General features: G+C 38.9%; 1 protein-coding gene across 6 annotated transcripts in view; it reads right to left on the reverse strand.

Moving 5' to 3' along the window:
- COPZ2 (COPI coat complex subunit zeta 2) overlaps nt 1–14,409 on the reverse strand; it is a 670,348-nt gene that overhangs the window by 225,398 nt on the left and 430,541 nt on the right. The window lies entirely within an intron of this gene.

Below are 14,409 nucleotides of genomic sequence, written 5' to 3' on the forward strand. Positions count from 1 at the left end.
ACTAGCCATAGGACTCAGAAAAAGCCCTCACAGTTAAGTGTATTGCCTACCACAGACAGGTCAATTTATGCCATCCATGAAAAATGCAATTCAAAGACAGCTTTAGCCGCAATGAGGAGGGCCTCATTATTTACTCATTTGCATGTCACTGAACTGGACTTTCTATCACTAGCACAATCAGTGTCCTGTTGGCACAGGAAGCCCACACACTCACGCACATACATTCAAACATTCATGTACATACACACATACAAATACACACACATGCACTCACTGACATTTCTACATATAGAGACATTCACTCAATATCAAATACCCCCGTACTGCAGCAGACTCACAGACCCAATCACCAGATCACCAACATTGTTCACACACACACACACACACACACACACACACACAAACACACACACACACACACACACACACACACACACACACACACACACACACACACACAAACACACACACAAACACACACACAAACACACACACAAACACACACATACGCGTGCATGCATCCACATGCATGCATACTCTCAATGGCTTTCACCTAACCCTCCATATTGTGACCATCCAGGCAGACACACACACACACACACACACACACACACACACACACACACACACACACACACACACACAAGCACACATTTGTATGATTCCATTCATGCCCCTACAGACATGTGCACTCACCTCGACACACATTCACATACAGCCCTCTTGCCACAATTTTGCTGAACTTCACTGCATTTACCTGCACCATGACTTCTTCCACTGAAGTCAGTGAGTGACCACCATTTTTTGACAGTGTTAATTTTTTCACTGGCCACTGTAATAACTCAGTTGAGTCTTTCTTCGAATCACTTGTAAGAATAAACTGGTAACTGCAGGCATTTCTGGGGAACAGCATGCAGATAATTAACAATAACCACTAACCTGGAATGCCCCTCATTAATTTTTACCATGAATACTGGGTCCACCCTTTGCAATGATGCTCCTGCTAGTGGGAAATCACTGTATAAGTGCAATCTCCGAATATGAAAGGGTTACTATGAGGGGGAAGTCACTCATGGTAAGGCTTACTGCTCATGGTAACCCTTTCTGAATTATAGGTTCACAGGTTAGTACTAGGCTAACTGGCTTTGTGGGTCATTTTAAGCCTAGCCATTTACCCCATTAGAGAATCAAACCCTGGACCTTGTGTTTGTAAGGTAAACACCTTAACCATTATGCCAACCTCCCACCCCCTCTTCCGGCATGTATCCATTAGATACACATTTATACCCAAGGACAAATCATTACATTTCCATATTTTTACAATATCACATAACTTTTTTTTAATTAAGTTTCAAAGTACATTATTGATCAAAACAAACTATAATCAATGCAAATAACAAAATATATAAATACTCACATTACTATTTCAAAAATGTTCCCCTTCTAAATGTACATCCTCTCTTCTTTCCAAGTGCCATTTGGTACTCTTTAATGATATTTCTTAATATTTTAACATCCTTCCTTGTTTTTGTTGCTTTTTCCTCCCTTCTTAAATCACAATTAAAATCAACTATAATAACAGTTTTCATAATTATCCCGATATACTTTTTAACATCTTCAAATATACTTTTCTTTTAATGTTGTACTAACATAAATGGAAATTATTATCACATATTTGCCGCTTTATTTGACAAGCTATCAACATCAGTCGTGGAAAGAGCATATTACTAAGAGAACATTTTATAAAAATTGGTCTGAATGGTATATGATATTTGTCGAGCGTTCATCTCTAACACATATAAAAGAAGACTTGGAGGTTTGTTCAGATGCTTTAATACATACAAACACACCAGGATGGACAGCAGCATCATTAAATACGAATGACCTAGTTAACAGACAGAGCTTACATACACACATGCGTCCATCTCGACAGCTAACTACAAAATGGCAGTCAGACTTGCACGTGCTCAGTATTTATTCACTTGTGCAAGCCCCTGGATAGCTTCTTAAAGGTATATACACATGCATTGATCTACATCCTCCCTCCTAAAAAGATTGTCCTTTGTAAAAACAATATCAGAGTCAGGCATGCATTACTATATTAACAGGAAACAAAACACAATATTCATGTCCAAGTTGCTTCATATCTGCTACAGGGTTTAGAGATTTGACCATATCTCGTAACACAACAGCTGGGACTAAATTTAGAAATAAGGACAGTCTGCGGTGTACAACTCATATCAGGAACTTCTGGATTTGTCACAGGAATGGGAATGTTCTCTGGAACTTCCTCTGGAATTGGAACACTGGACAACTCGCTCTGAAATAAAGAGCCTTTCTCGCAGGCTATGTTTTGTGGTATAGGCTCAGGCACTGGTCTCAAATGTTTCTGATCCCACCTAAAGACTGCTCCTTCTGATTCCACAATGTACGATCTCGGTTCCGATCATACTCTTTGGATGTTTGCATCTTTACCACTTCTCCCTCTCGTAACGGACTGAGCGGTTTGCTGGTCTTATTGTAATACGACTTTTGGGTTAAATGCTTCTTCAACAGATTGGCCTTCACTGACCTGTTGTTCTTGACACGTGGAACTAACAATTGACTACTGACTGATAATGTGGTTCTGGTCTGTCTCGACAGAAGTCTCTGAGTAGGTGAACCAAGATGTTTATCACTGGGAACATTTCTGAGATACAGGAGATTCAGGAAAACATCACTATTATCTCATTCTGACTTCTCAAGTAACTGTTTTGCACTTTAAACTGCCAAACCATTGGACTGCGGGTACTCTGGACTACTTGTGACGTGAGTGAAGTCCCATTCTTCTGTATATCTTTTGAACTGTTGGCTTGTAAACTGCGTGCCATTGTCAGAAATAACTTTGTGCAGACTTCCATGTACAGCAAAATGATGCTTCATCTTAGTAATGACTGTACTGGATACTAGGTTAGGAAGTAAGTACATTTTTAGCCAACCGGAGTAAGAGTCTACTAACACCAAATAATGTTGACTATTCCACTCAAAGATATCAGTGGCTACTCTTGACTAAGGTATTTCTGGAATCTGGTTAAGCTGAAGTGGTTCCTTCTGTTGATGTGGCTTTGTATTATTACACACTGAACAAAATGAAAGTGCTCTCTCAATGTCTTGTGACATAAAAAGCCAAAATATTAGCTCTCTCACCCTTCTTTTGGTAGATTCAGTTCGTGGGTGACCACGATGCAAGATAGTCATGTACTGAGGTTGTAAGGACTTTGGACCAATTACTTTCGGACTTTTCATTATGATACCTTTGTTAGAGAAAATCTCATCTCTGTATGGAAAATAAGGTTGCATTTCTTGAGGTAAACTAGATTGCTTTGACAGCCAGCCTTGTTTGATAAAGTGGTTGAACTTTTGTAAAACTGGATCTGTGTCTGTGTGATCTCTCACCTCATCAAGACATGTGGAAGAAAAATGTCTCACTTCCAAGACTTCAAAATAAAGGTTCTCATTCCCCTGCTGTTCTGTGGTGTTTCTGGGTGACCTGGATCATGTAGCATTAAGATAAAAAAGTTTGCCTTTCTTGTAGACAAGAGTGAAATTATACTTTTGCAATCACAGCATCATATGTTGCAGTCTGGCTGGAGCTGAATGTATAAGCATTCTCAAGACAGTGACTAATGCTTGGTGTTCTGTTTCGATCTGGATAGGTCTGCCATAAACATAATCATGCAACTTCGAACACACAAACACAATTGCCAAAAGCTCTTTCTCTACCTGGGAGTACCGCATCTCAGTTTGGGTAAGCGTTCTGAATGCGTAGGCAACAGGTTGATCCTCTTGTAGAATGACTGCACCAACATCAAATTCTGAAGCATCACAGGAAAGTGTTACTGGTTTGTGAACATCATAGTATCTGAGAGTTGGGGGACTAGCAATTCTCTGTTTCAGGACATCAACTGCTCTTTGGTGTTGCTAACCAAGACCAGGACACATCTTTGTGTGTCAGCTCTCTGAGTGGTGGTGAAAGTTGGCTCAAGTCTTGAATGAACTTGCCAAGGTAATTGACCATGCCAAGAAAATGTTGCAGAGTTTGAACATTGTCTGGAGCTGGCATCTAAAGAATGGCTGGTTGTTTTGAAGGGTCTGGTTGTAAGCCTGTAATAGTAAATAAATGATCAACATAAGTAACTTCTTATAGCCCGAACTTGCATTTGTGTGGATTGAGCTTAGGATTCACTTGAAGTGCCCTTTCTAGAACTTTTCTGAGGTTCCTGTCATGTTCAGCTTCATCATGACCTCCTACTAGTATGTCTACTATAACAGCACAAGGATACCCAGAACAAAATTTCTCCATTGCACATTGAAAGACTTCACTTGCAAATTTATCCCAAATGGCATTCTCAAAAATCTGTAACTGCCAAATGGAGTACTGAATGTAGTGAGCAATGAGGATTTATTGTCAAGCTGAATTTGCCAAAATGAACTCTTTGCACCTAAGACAGAAAAAATGGTGGCATTTGTCATCAAGGCTGTGACTTCTTCAACTGTGCGCATTGGATGATGAGGTCTTTTTAGCTCTTTGTTCAAATCTTGTGGATCAAAATAAATTCTCATGTCATCTGAGCTTTTCTTATGAACTACCACCATGGAAGACTCCCATTCAATTGGAGTTTTAACTGGACAAATCACACCTTGTTGCACCATTTTATCTAATTAAGTTTTGACTCTGTCCTGCACGGCTATTAGAACTTTATGTGCTGGGCTGATAACTGGACTGACCTCTGGGTTTAATTTCATAAGTACACAACTGGAAGTTTGCCTAGTTTGTCTTCAAAAGATCAGCACAGGTAGAAAAAATGTGCTGGGCAAAATTAGAGTAATGGTCTTTTAAGCTAACCTGGTGGACTTCCTTATTAAATGAAAGCAGTCCCATTTTCAAACTATCTCTGAGCCCTAATCAGTGGTGGATCCAAGAATATGCAAAGGGGGGGGGTGCAGTGTGGTAAGTCAACTACTGGGGTGGAGAGTGGGAAAATGGAACACTGTGTTTGGGAATGGGGGAATGTCACCTTAAGATGCATTGACATGATGCACATCCAGCATACAGAAAATTTACAGACCGCACCAGTTTTTTTCAACGTATGCCAGGAAGAGATGATTGGTTGCCCAAGGCAAGTCATAGTCTGTTTCCATGGCATAGCTGGCATATGCATCGTTATAAACTAGCAAAGAGTCCCACTGAAGGTAAGATTAGCCACAGCAAGTACCACAGTAAATTTAAATATTTTTTTTGTAAATAAATAATGAACCATGTCGAAACAGTGAAGTTCAGTAAATGTAATACAGCCATTAAGAAAACAGATATTATAGAAATATCCCTAAAAGCAAATACTCAGTTTAGTCATGTGCAATATATAAAGTCTGTTGTAACCATTATAGAATTTCAGTCGGAGTGTAAGAAATCTCCCAGGGCTGGAATCAAAGGAAAGAAAGGAAAAATCTATTTGGGGCGCTGTATCTGTTGGACATCACAGGAAACCAACTGAACTGATACCAACAGGTTACAGGCCTCAGACACAAGATCTTCAAAAAAGGATCCTTAGCAATTTTCTTGGGAAGCAGTTTTTTTTCCCTTAGCAGAGCAACTGGGGGTGAAAATGCCAGCTTTACTATAACCCAGGTTTGCACCTCCTAACCATTTGTCTGAACCATGGTTCTATCTATTGTAACCATCTAAGACGGGAAACCAGTCACAGACTGCTACTTCACCATGTGGAGGGTCTTCTGCTTCTTTGTAGGATGCACTACACTAGTGGGATGATCCTGGGAGAAAGCATCAATACTGGTAAAAGATTGTGCACCTCTGAGTTCCCTGCACCTGAAGGTTTGGTTCTCCCATACTCTTGTGTCATACAGAGGGGTGATACTATGACCACTCCAGAGGGCCTAGAGGTAACAGAAGGTGAATAATCTGATAGCCTGTCTGAAGGTAAGTCTACTGCGGAGTCACAAGCTGTAGGCTGATGCATATTTTGTATTTATTCTTTTGTTTTTAGGTGAAGATGGGGAAGATGGAGAGAGGTGGCATGTCGATCAGGAGACAAGAAACTAGCCAGCTCAACATCAGATACGGCCTGCACAGAAGATGGAGTCTCCATTTAAACAACAATTTAAAGATTATTTCTGTAGGGACACTATTCTGAATACACTGAGAAAATGACAATATTTTCAGAAACAGATGCCTGGTGCCAGAGCCATGGGCTCAAGCTTAATGCCAAGAAATGTATAGTCATCCCCTTTGGAAAAAAAAACATGTACCCATGAACTACCACATAGGTGGCAGGACACTAAACATCGAAATTGTGATGAGAGACTTAGGGACACAAGTGGAAAGTGGTCTCGCTTTCGATAACCACATTGCCACAACAGTCAGGAAATCCTTCTACGTGGCACACCTCATCACGAAGGGCTTTTCATCCAGAAAAAAGGAAGTCATTGTCCCACTATCCCTCATTAGACCCATTATAGAGTATAATGCCCCATTTGATATGTAACTCACAAGACATCTGCAACAGCTGGAAAGGCCACAGAAATACCTCACTAAAAGAATCACAGGCCTAAAGCAGATACCACATGCTGACTGTCTAAAAAAACTCCAGCTATACTCTGTGGCATACTGTCTACTCAGAGGCGATCTCTGCTTAACATACAAGGCCATGTCAAACCCTGAGCTGCTGGACATGCTCCACTTAAAGAAATCCCAATCCCTCAGAGCCACACACTCCAGGGATCTAAACCTTATCATCACAATGAACAAAACATGCTGGAGGAATAGGTTCCTGACCCAGAGACTCCCCATACTCTGGAAAAGACTGCCCATACATGTCAAGCAGAGCACCTCATTGGCCCTCTTCAAAAGGAACCTTGATGATTGGATGGGAGATAGGAAATTCACCCCAGGGATCATGTCAGTCGCCCTGCTAGACAGGGGCCCAGAGAAGTAAATATTGTGGGAAAAAAATTCCAGGGAATTGTTATGGCTAGGCTTGCATAGGCCTTAGGGCCGATAGCCTAGTACCAACCAATGAACCTATGAACACAGTTCAAAATACAAAATCCCCCTGATTTAAAAAAAAAAAAGGTTAGTTTCAGTCCAAAACAATGGATACAGTCTAAAACAGTATTAGACAAGAAATAAATCATAAACTGACAAAAAAATTCCTGTCAGAAATGTTTAACATACAAAATGGCATAAAAAGTAATCTGAAGTCTATTTCTATATTAGTTGCTATTCAGAAGATTGCACAAAATAAAATGGCAGTTTCAGTAGGACAATTCCAAGCAGAACGTACATGCACAAAAGTCCCCTAACTTAGTAAACATTTGCTAGTTTCAGTCAAAATGAATGGATACAGTCTAAAACACTTTTAGACAACAAATATATCATAAGCTGATAAAACTTGTCAGAAATATTAACATACAAATTGACACCAAATCACAATTTAAACAAAAGTCATTTAAAATGCTGCAATTCACTCCAATCACCTCAAATAAACACCAAAGAAAAAAAAATGCAACACCATCAACTTTTCCTGTCAAAACTTCTAAATGAAGCTTGTAATCAACAGGCCTTCCTGTGCTTGCTAGTCAAAGAAAGAATAGAAGCATTTACAAAATTTCGCATCTGAGAGAACAGTGAAAGCAACAGAACACACTGTTCAAGCACATACAGAAGAGGCTGTAGACAGTATAGAAAACAGGGAGGAAAAAGGTCCAAACAGGAGTTATAATGAAGAAAAAATATAACTAGGTAGGGGGTCTATGACGGGTATGGAGTACTTGCAGAGTTTGTATGAGTGTATGTGTGTTTTAGTGCACTTCTAAAATGTGTAAGAGTCTGGCTTGAGCTAGCAAGCTTGTTTCAGATTGCAGAGATTCTTACTGAGAATACAGTATCTATGTGAAAATGTTTTGGATTTTAAGGATGATGCTTCCTTGGAACAAAGATTTCTTTTTTGGCAAGTGTCACTACATAAGGTTAGACACTGAGGGAGTTTTTGATGAATTATGCAGTCTAGTGTGCTCTGACTAACTGGGTAACAGAGATGTGATGGGTGGGTTCTACCCAGTTTACTGGTTCTGGGGATGTGCAGTGATGGACTTAATTGGGGAGGCATGCAAATTTTCTAATTTTATTAAAATGTTTTGAATTGGAATAAGTTGAGTTTGGTAAATAATGCTGAGGTATAAAGCAGGCTGGGGAAAAGGGGATAGTGGTTGCTATTTCTCATCTGTGGTTATTAAGGAAGGATCTGGCTCTGTCTAGAGATCCCAGCTCAGTGTATGTTTTTACTACCATGACGATATTTAGATAGAAATTTGATTTGTCGATAGCAGTGCCTAGTAATCTAGAGTGGGTGGCAAGTTCAATTTTAACATTGGTAGCAGTGATTATGCTGAAACTGTAGGCATTTGGAATTGTGTTCTGGGAATGAAATAGGAGTAGTTTTGGTTTTCTTTGGGTTTACGAGTTCAATGGAAGTGAAGACAGCCTGGGAATGGATTGTGGGATGGTTAAACAGGGTGCAGAGTTGAGTTGTCATCATGCTGAATAATGGAGGAAGGTTTGGATACTTTTAGTATATCATTTCTGAGCTTGGTAACTTGGGAAATACCTGTTTTGAATGGGAAGCAGCTGGAGCTGCAGATGGAGTCTTACCATTTTACAAACTGGGTACAGTATCTGAGGTAGCTGGAGAACCAGTCGAGAGAGCAGTATACCAAGTCAAGGAGGTTGTGCCTGTTGAGGAGAAGCCGATAGGAAATCACATTAAAGGCTTTAGATAGGTTCATAGATTAGTACTAGGCTAACTGCTCTTGCGAGCCATTTTAAGCCTAGCCAATTATCCCGTGTGAGACTCAAACCCTGCACTTTGTGTTTGTAAGGCAAACACCTTAACCATTAGGTCACCCTCCCAACCCTGGTGAAGGAAGAGAGCTGAGAATGTGGCTGGAATTCTGCTATAGGTGACAGTACCTAAGAAGTGAAAAGGAGCTGTTTCAGTGCTGAGATAATCTATAGATGTGCTGACTGTGTAGAGGAATTATGAAGGAGTGCTGGAATATAGTTTTCACTAATGGATCTATTTGACAAATATTTAGCAAGTTGAGTAACATACTTTGCATTAATGTGTATGTTTCTGAAGGATCAGACATCTGAAACTCAAATGTCTATAACTTAGTGACTTCAATCCTTAACAATTTATTGTAAAAGTTACACATTTTATGATGAACAGATCAAAAATATGTGGAAAACTTCTTGGCAGTTGAGAGATTGCATGAGTTCAGACAGTCTGGTCCCTTCACTTGTGCTGTCTCTTACCACCCAATATGACCGATGTAGAGACCCTCTAGAAGATGTGACCCTTATGCAAGGAATGAGGTAAGCTGGCAGGAAAGCACGGCATGCCCCTTCGCCCCTCCTTTAGTCACTGCTTGAGCTTCTTAACTTCAGGGAACCTACTAGAAATTGCAGATGTGAATGGTCAAGTCCTTCCCTTCTGCACATCAGTAATGTTGATGCTTGTATGGTTATCTGGCTTCACGTAAATGCAAGGATGTAGCCATTTCCTCCAAGAAAATGTGACATAACATAGTTTTAAGATATATGGTTGTTTTCTACATGCATTATATGCTGCAAACAGTGCGCCTTGGAAAGCGTTTTATAAATGCAATATTTACAGACTGCCTGATGACCTAGCCATACGGATTTTAACACAAAGATTCTGGCTGCAGTCCAAAATTTATGGTACTTTAACAGCCCACCAAAGCTAGGAGGCAATCATTTCCAAAGACGGTTCTTATATAACACTACGAGTAGTGGGGACGTCCCCCCCCCCCCACAAATTTATCTGTTGCAAAAGCATATTATTTTTCAGAAAGGAAATTGCTTTTCCCCCACATTAAATATTTGTAATACTGTCAAGATGTAGACATGATTATAAAGGAAGGGTGGAAGAACCTCATGTTGATCAGGATGGTATGCAGGAATGGTTAAGAGGAGGAAAATTCAAACCAAGAGATGAAAGGTTAATATTGGCGGCCCAAGACAGTAGGCTACATACACATTGGTTTGCAAAGTCCATTGAACATGTGGGAGAAATAGACAAAGGTAGGATTTCTAAAAAGAGAATTGGAAAAAGTTGCACACCTCGTTGCTGGTTGTGACATACTAATGACCGAAGGACTGTATACTGAAAGGATAATAATGTGGCAAGACCGTTCTACTAGGGATTGTGCAAACATTATGGTATTGAAGTGGCAGAAAAACACTGGAAACATGAGCCACAAGGCATCACAGAAAATGATGAAGTTTATATCACATGAGATCACCCATTACCAACAGTTCAGAAGATAGATGCTAGAAAACCAGACGTAGTGGTCCATGAAAAGAAGACAAAAGTAGCATTGATCACTGAAATTGCCACACCCAGTGACTACAGTGTCTTGCATACACAGAGACAAAGTCATAAGACATCAGGATTTACAGACAGAAATAAAAACAACGTGGAAGAAGGATACCCACACAGTTCTAATAGTAGTAGGAGCAACAGGTCTTATACAAAAAGAACCCAAAAGATTTGGAGAAATTAAAAAAGGGAGGGTGTATTGTCTCCTTACACATAACTAAATACAGTCATATATTTTCCATCATAACTTTAAACAAGGGCATGTTTTTAATTTAGCCAGGTTACAGAAAAACCAATAAGCACCATATCTTCCAACAAAGGGAAATAATCAAAATAACATTTCACTCATCAGGGAATTTACCAACCATATAAAAATATTTAAAATATAACACCGAGCCAACCTAACATCACCCTTCTCGGACACTTCATATCATCAGACAGATCAGCATCAAAAGCATGGGCTACAAACTATCGTACAAAAAAACAAAAGACAAGATGGTAAAATTTTACACAGACCAGAAAATACAATTAATAACACGGAAAGGTGAATAAAACATACACATGGAATCATATCTTTCAAAGTACAACACAAAATAATCAAACGTGTGTTAAAAACAATGCAAATGATCATTATACCATTTGAAAATTTCCAGTAGTAACAAATACATAACTTTAAGTTTACCTACTCACCCGATATTTCTTACCCAGCCAACCCCGCTAGTGCAACACTCTCAGAATTAAGCACACAGCATTGTGGGATTTATTTAACTGTGCATCTATAAACCATTTCAGTGTTATACTAACATTTGTAAATGATATCCCATGCTTGAAGCAAATTAGTTGCCTACATTTCTAACATTTTTAAACAGACAGTTTGAAAATGACTACTATTATACTAAGTAAGCTTTACATTTTAAAGCCTTTAAAACAGTCAGCTCTAGCGATAAATGTTAATACAGTGCAATTTAGTTACAGTTCTCAATACTCACTTTCACAAATCTGTGCTTCCTAAAATTTGAACAGGTAAAATGTAAACATTTGCTAAGACCTTTAAATAGAAATATCAAGATATGCTAAAATGTGTTGCTTTCCATTTACAGAATATGTTACGATTAAGGGAAGTGTATGGTTTAGTACTATATGCCACAGATTTTTGCTTTGAAATCTTAACAGAGTGAGTTGAAAAATCCTGTCAATATTAAACAATTTGCATGTGTAGGAGCAAGAGGAATTGCTCTTTTGCACAGACTATAGGGTTGCCAACTTCAGATGCCCAAAGTGGGTCATTTTTTATGGAAATGTAAAGTTTTGCAGAATAAATTGTACCTTCATTCAATATGAAGAAGTGAACTTCACTTTTTATGCTAAAGTAAAAGTTCAGCCTTATAGAATATGCGTTGTTTTTATCATATTACATGTTTCAGGTACAAAACAACTAGAAGAAAGTTAAGGAATACTTTTGTCTTACAATCCTGGGACATTTGACATACATATTTCATTTTTATTTTTTTTTGCATTTCTCCTCAACAAGTACTGTCCCACATAATTTAGGTGGTAATCCTAAAGATGGGCTATCTTTGAGAGATGTGATTTAAACTATTGCAGTAAGCCTTTAATTAATAAGAGCAGCATAAGGTTCAAAGGCACCGTACCAGGTGAGGTACATCCAGGGGTGGGATCAAAGGCACCGTACAGGTGAGGTACATCCAGGGGTATAGACAGGTTTTTCCACTTTGTACTCAAAGGTCTAGCACTGCTGCCCCACCCTCCATCTGTGCTGCCCCCCGTCGTGTTAACCCACAGAGGCTTAGTAGTAACCACAGTGTCCTCAGACCTCTACACACACTATAGTAACTTTCTGGGTATGCCTCTATAGATTTGATTGTCAGCAAAGTTAAAGAACGGCCACACCTTTTCCAGCCTTCCACACAAGGTATAGCAGCTTTATCTGTACATCTATGAGCGGGGCCAGTTTTACACTTGCTGGGATCCATGGCAAAGGCATGTACTAAGCTTGTGTCAAAATCCACTTATCCAGCCTGCTATGCGGGAGCTGCCAGGTCTCCATTTTATACTTATTTTTCAAAGATACCAAGTTGTTAACTGTGTGTGTGTGTGTGTGTGTGTGTGTGTGTGTGTGTGTGTGTGTGTGTGTTACTGCTACCAAAAAAATTAAACCTGTCCAGCAATATTCTACATGTCTACATAAAAACAGTGATATTTTTCTCTCTCACACACACACACACACACACACACACACACACACACTGCTCCTGATAAGCCATGTCTAAAGTGAGGTGCACACCATCCTAGGCAAGCCAAGTCTGCAGCAAGATACACATATTCACACTTACACTGTGCCTGATAAGCTAGGTTTGTCACTAGATGCACAGTCCTACACACACACACACACACACACACACACACACACACACACACACACACACACACACACACATTACCTACAGGCCAATTGGAGGAACACCATTTCACTTACAATATACTTTGTGGGTGCTGGAGAAAATCACAGCACATAGATAAAGCCACACAAAAACAGAAAAAAAAATATTCAGGCTTCACACCAAAGAAGAATACAGCCAAAGCAAAGCACTGTGAGATGGGAAAACTCACTGTGCAAATGCCAGACTGTGGCACCAAAGGCAGGTAAACTAAAGCCAGTGGGGCTAGTCTTTAAAAGGTTATGTCTATACTCTTATCCTTCAAAAAGTCATTACAAAATACAACACAACCCTAAGACTGTAGTCCTGTCCAGAGATCTTCCATTGCAGCACACTTTTGAAGGACTCCACAGCTTTAGCCACTTCAAAGCTTGGCACTGTGGTCACTGCACAATACAAGGGAAAATATATATTTTGTTTTTGAAATACAGAATATTTTTACTTCTGACATAAGGAGATGTTAATACACATTCTGGGCATTATTTTCCCAAAACCTTTTTGCAGAGGTAAAATAACATATGTCGGAAACTAATCAGAAAGATATTCTGTTACCTCAAAGATAACGAAAGACATCTCACCATGATCACATTAGCAAACTGCAGCCATCATTGATACACTATACATACAAACAAACAAGCAACCAAAGATGAGCTACTTTTCAAACTGAATTTACAATGAACAAGGTGAAGAGCACTACAGAGTTCTTTATGCTGTGCTGTTACTACCACTGCCAAAAAATAAATAAAAAATTACAAAAGTGTCTTTCCAACAAAATAACCAAATGAATATCAATAATTATTAGCCCAAGAAACTAAAGACGGTATAGATACATTACAGACACCCAAAGCAGCATTACAGAAGGAATCAACATCAGACCAACAAGCTGCAGCATGTATATATATATATATATATATATATATATATATATATATATATATATACATACATACACACACATACATACACATACACACACACAATCTATAAATCTGTATTGTGAATGCAGCTTCAAATACAGTCATTTTAATTTCAAATCACTGCTTTTGGAAGATGAATTTATGGCAAATTTATTCCCCTTCTACATTACAAAAGTATGACATTCCAGATAAATAAACAAAAAAATGGAGAAAAAACTGTGCAAAAAAGGCACCAATAATCCAAAAAAAGCACCAAAGCCATGCCAGAACAAGTCCCAGGAAGATTTTTTTGAACCACTCAATTACAACATAAAAGAAAACAAAGACAAAAATATGTTCCAAACACTGAACCACCAGCTGAGTTACAATTCAATAACATGTTCTCCCACCCTATCTAAAAAAACATATGTAATCACAATAAAATGTATTATATACTACATTTTCTATAGGTAGAAAAAAGTCTATAATTAATTGCATATACTGGATGCTGGTATCAATATTTAGCTTCTGCCACTTCACTAACAATTCTGGATATAACGTACCATACAAGGGCATATTCATTATAGGTTCATAGGT

This window comes from Protopterus annectens, chromosome 13.part0 (genome assembly GCF_019279795.1).
Source record: "Protopterus annectens isolate FY-2018-M chromosome 13.part0, PAN1.0, whole genome shotgun sequence".
Lineage (NCBI taxonomy): Eukaryota > Metazoa > Chordata > Ceratodontiformes > Protopteridae > Protopterus > Protopterus annectens.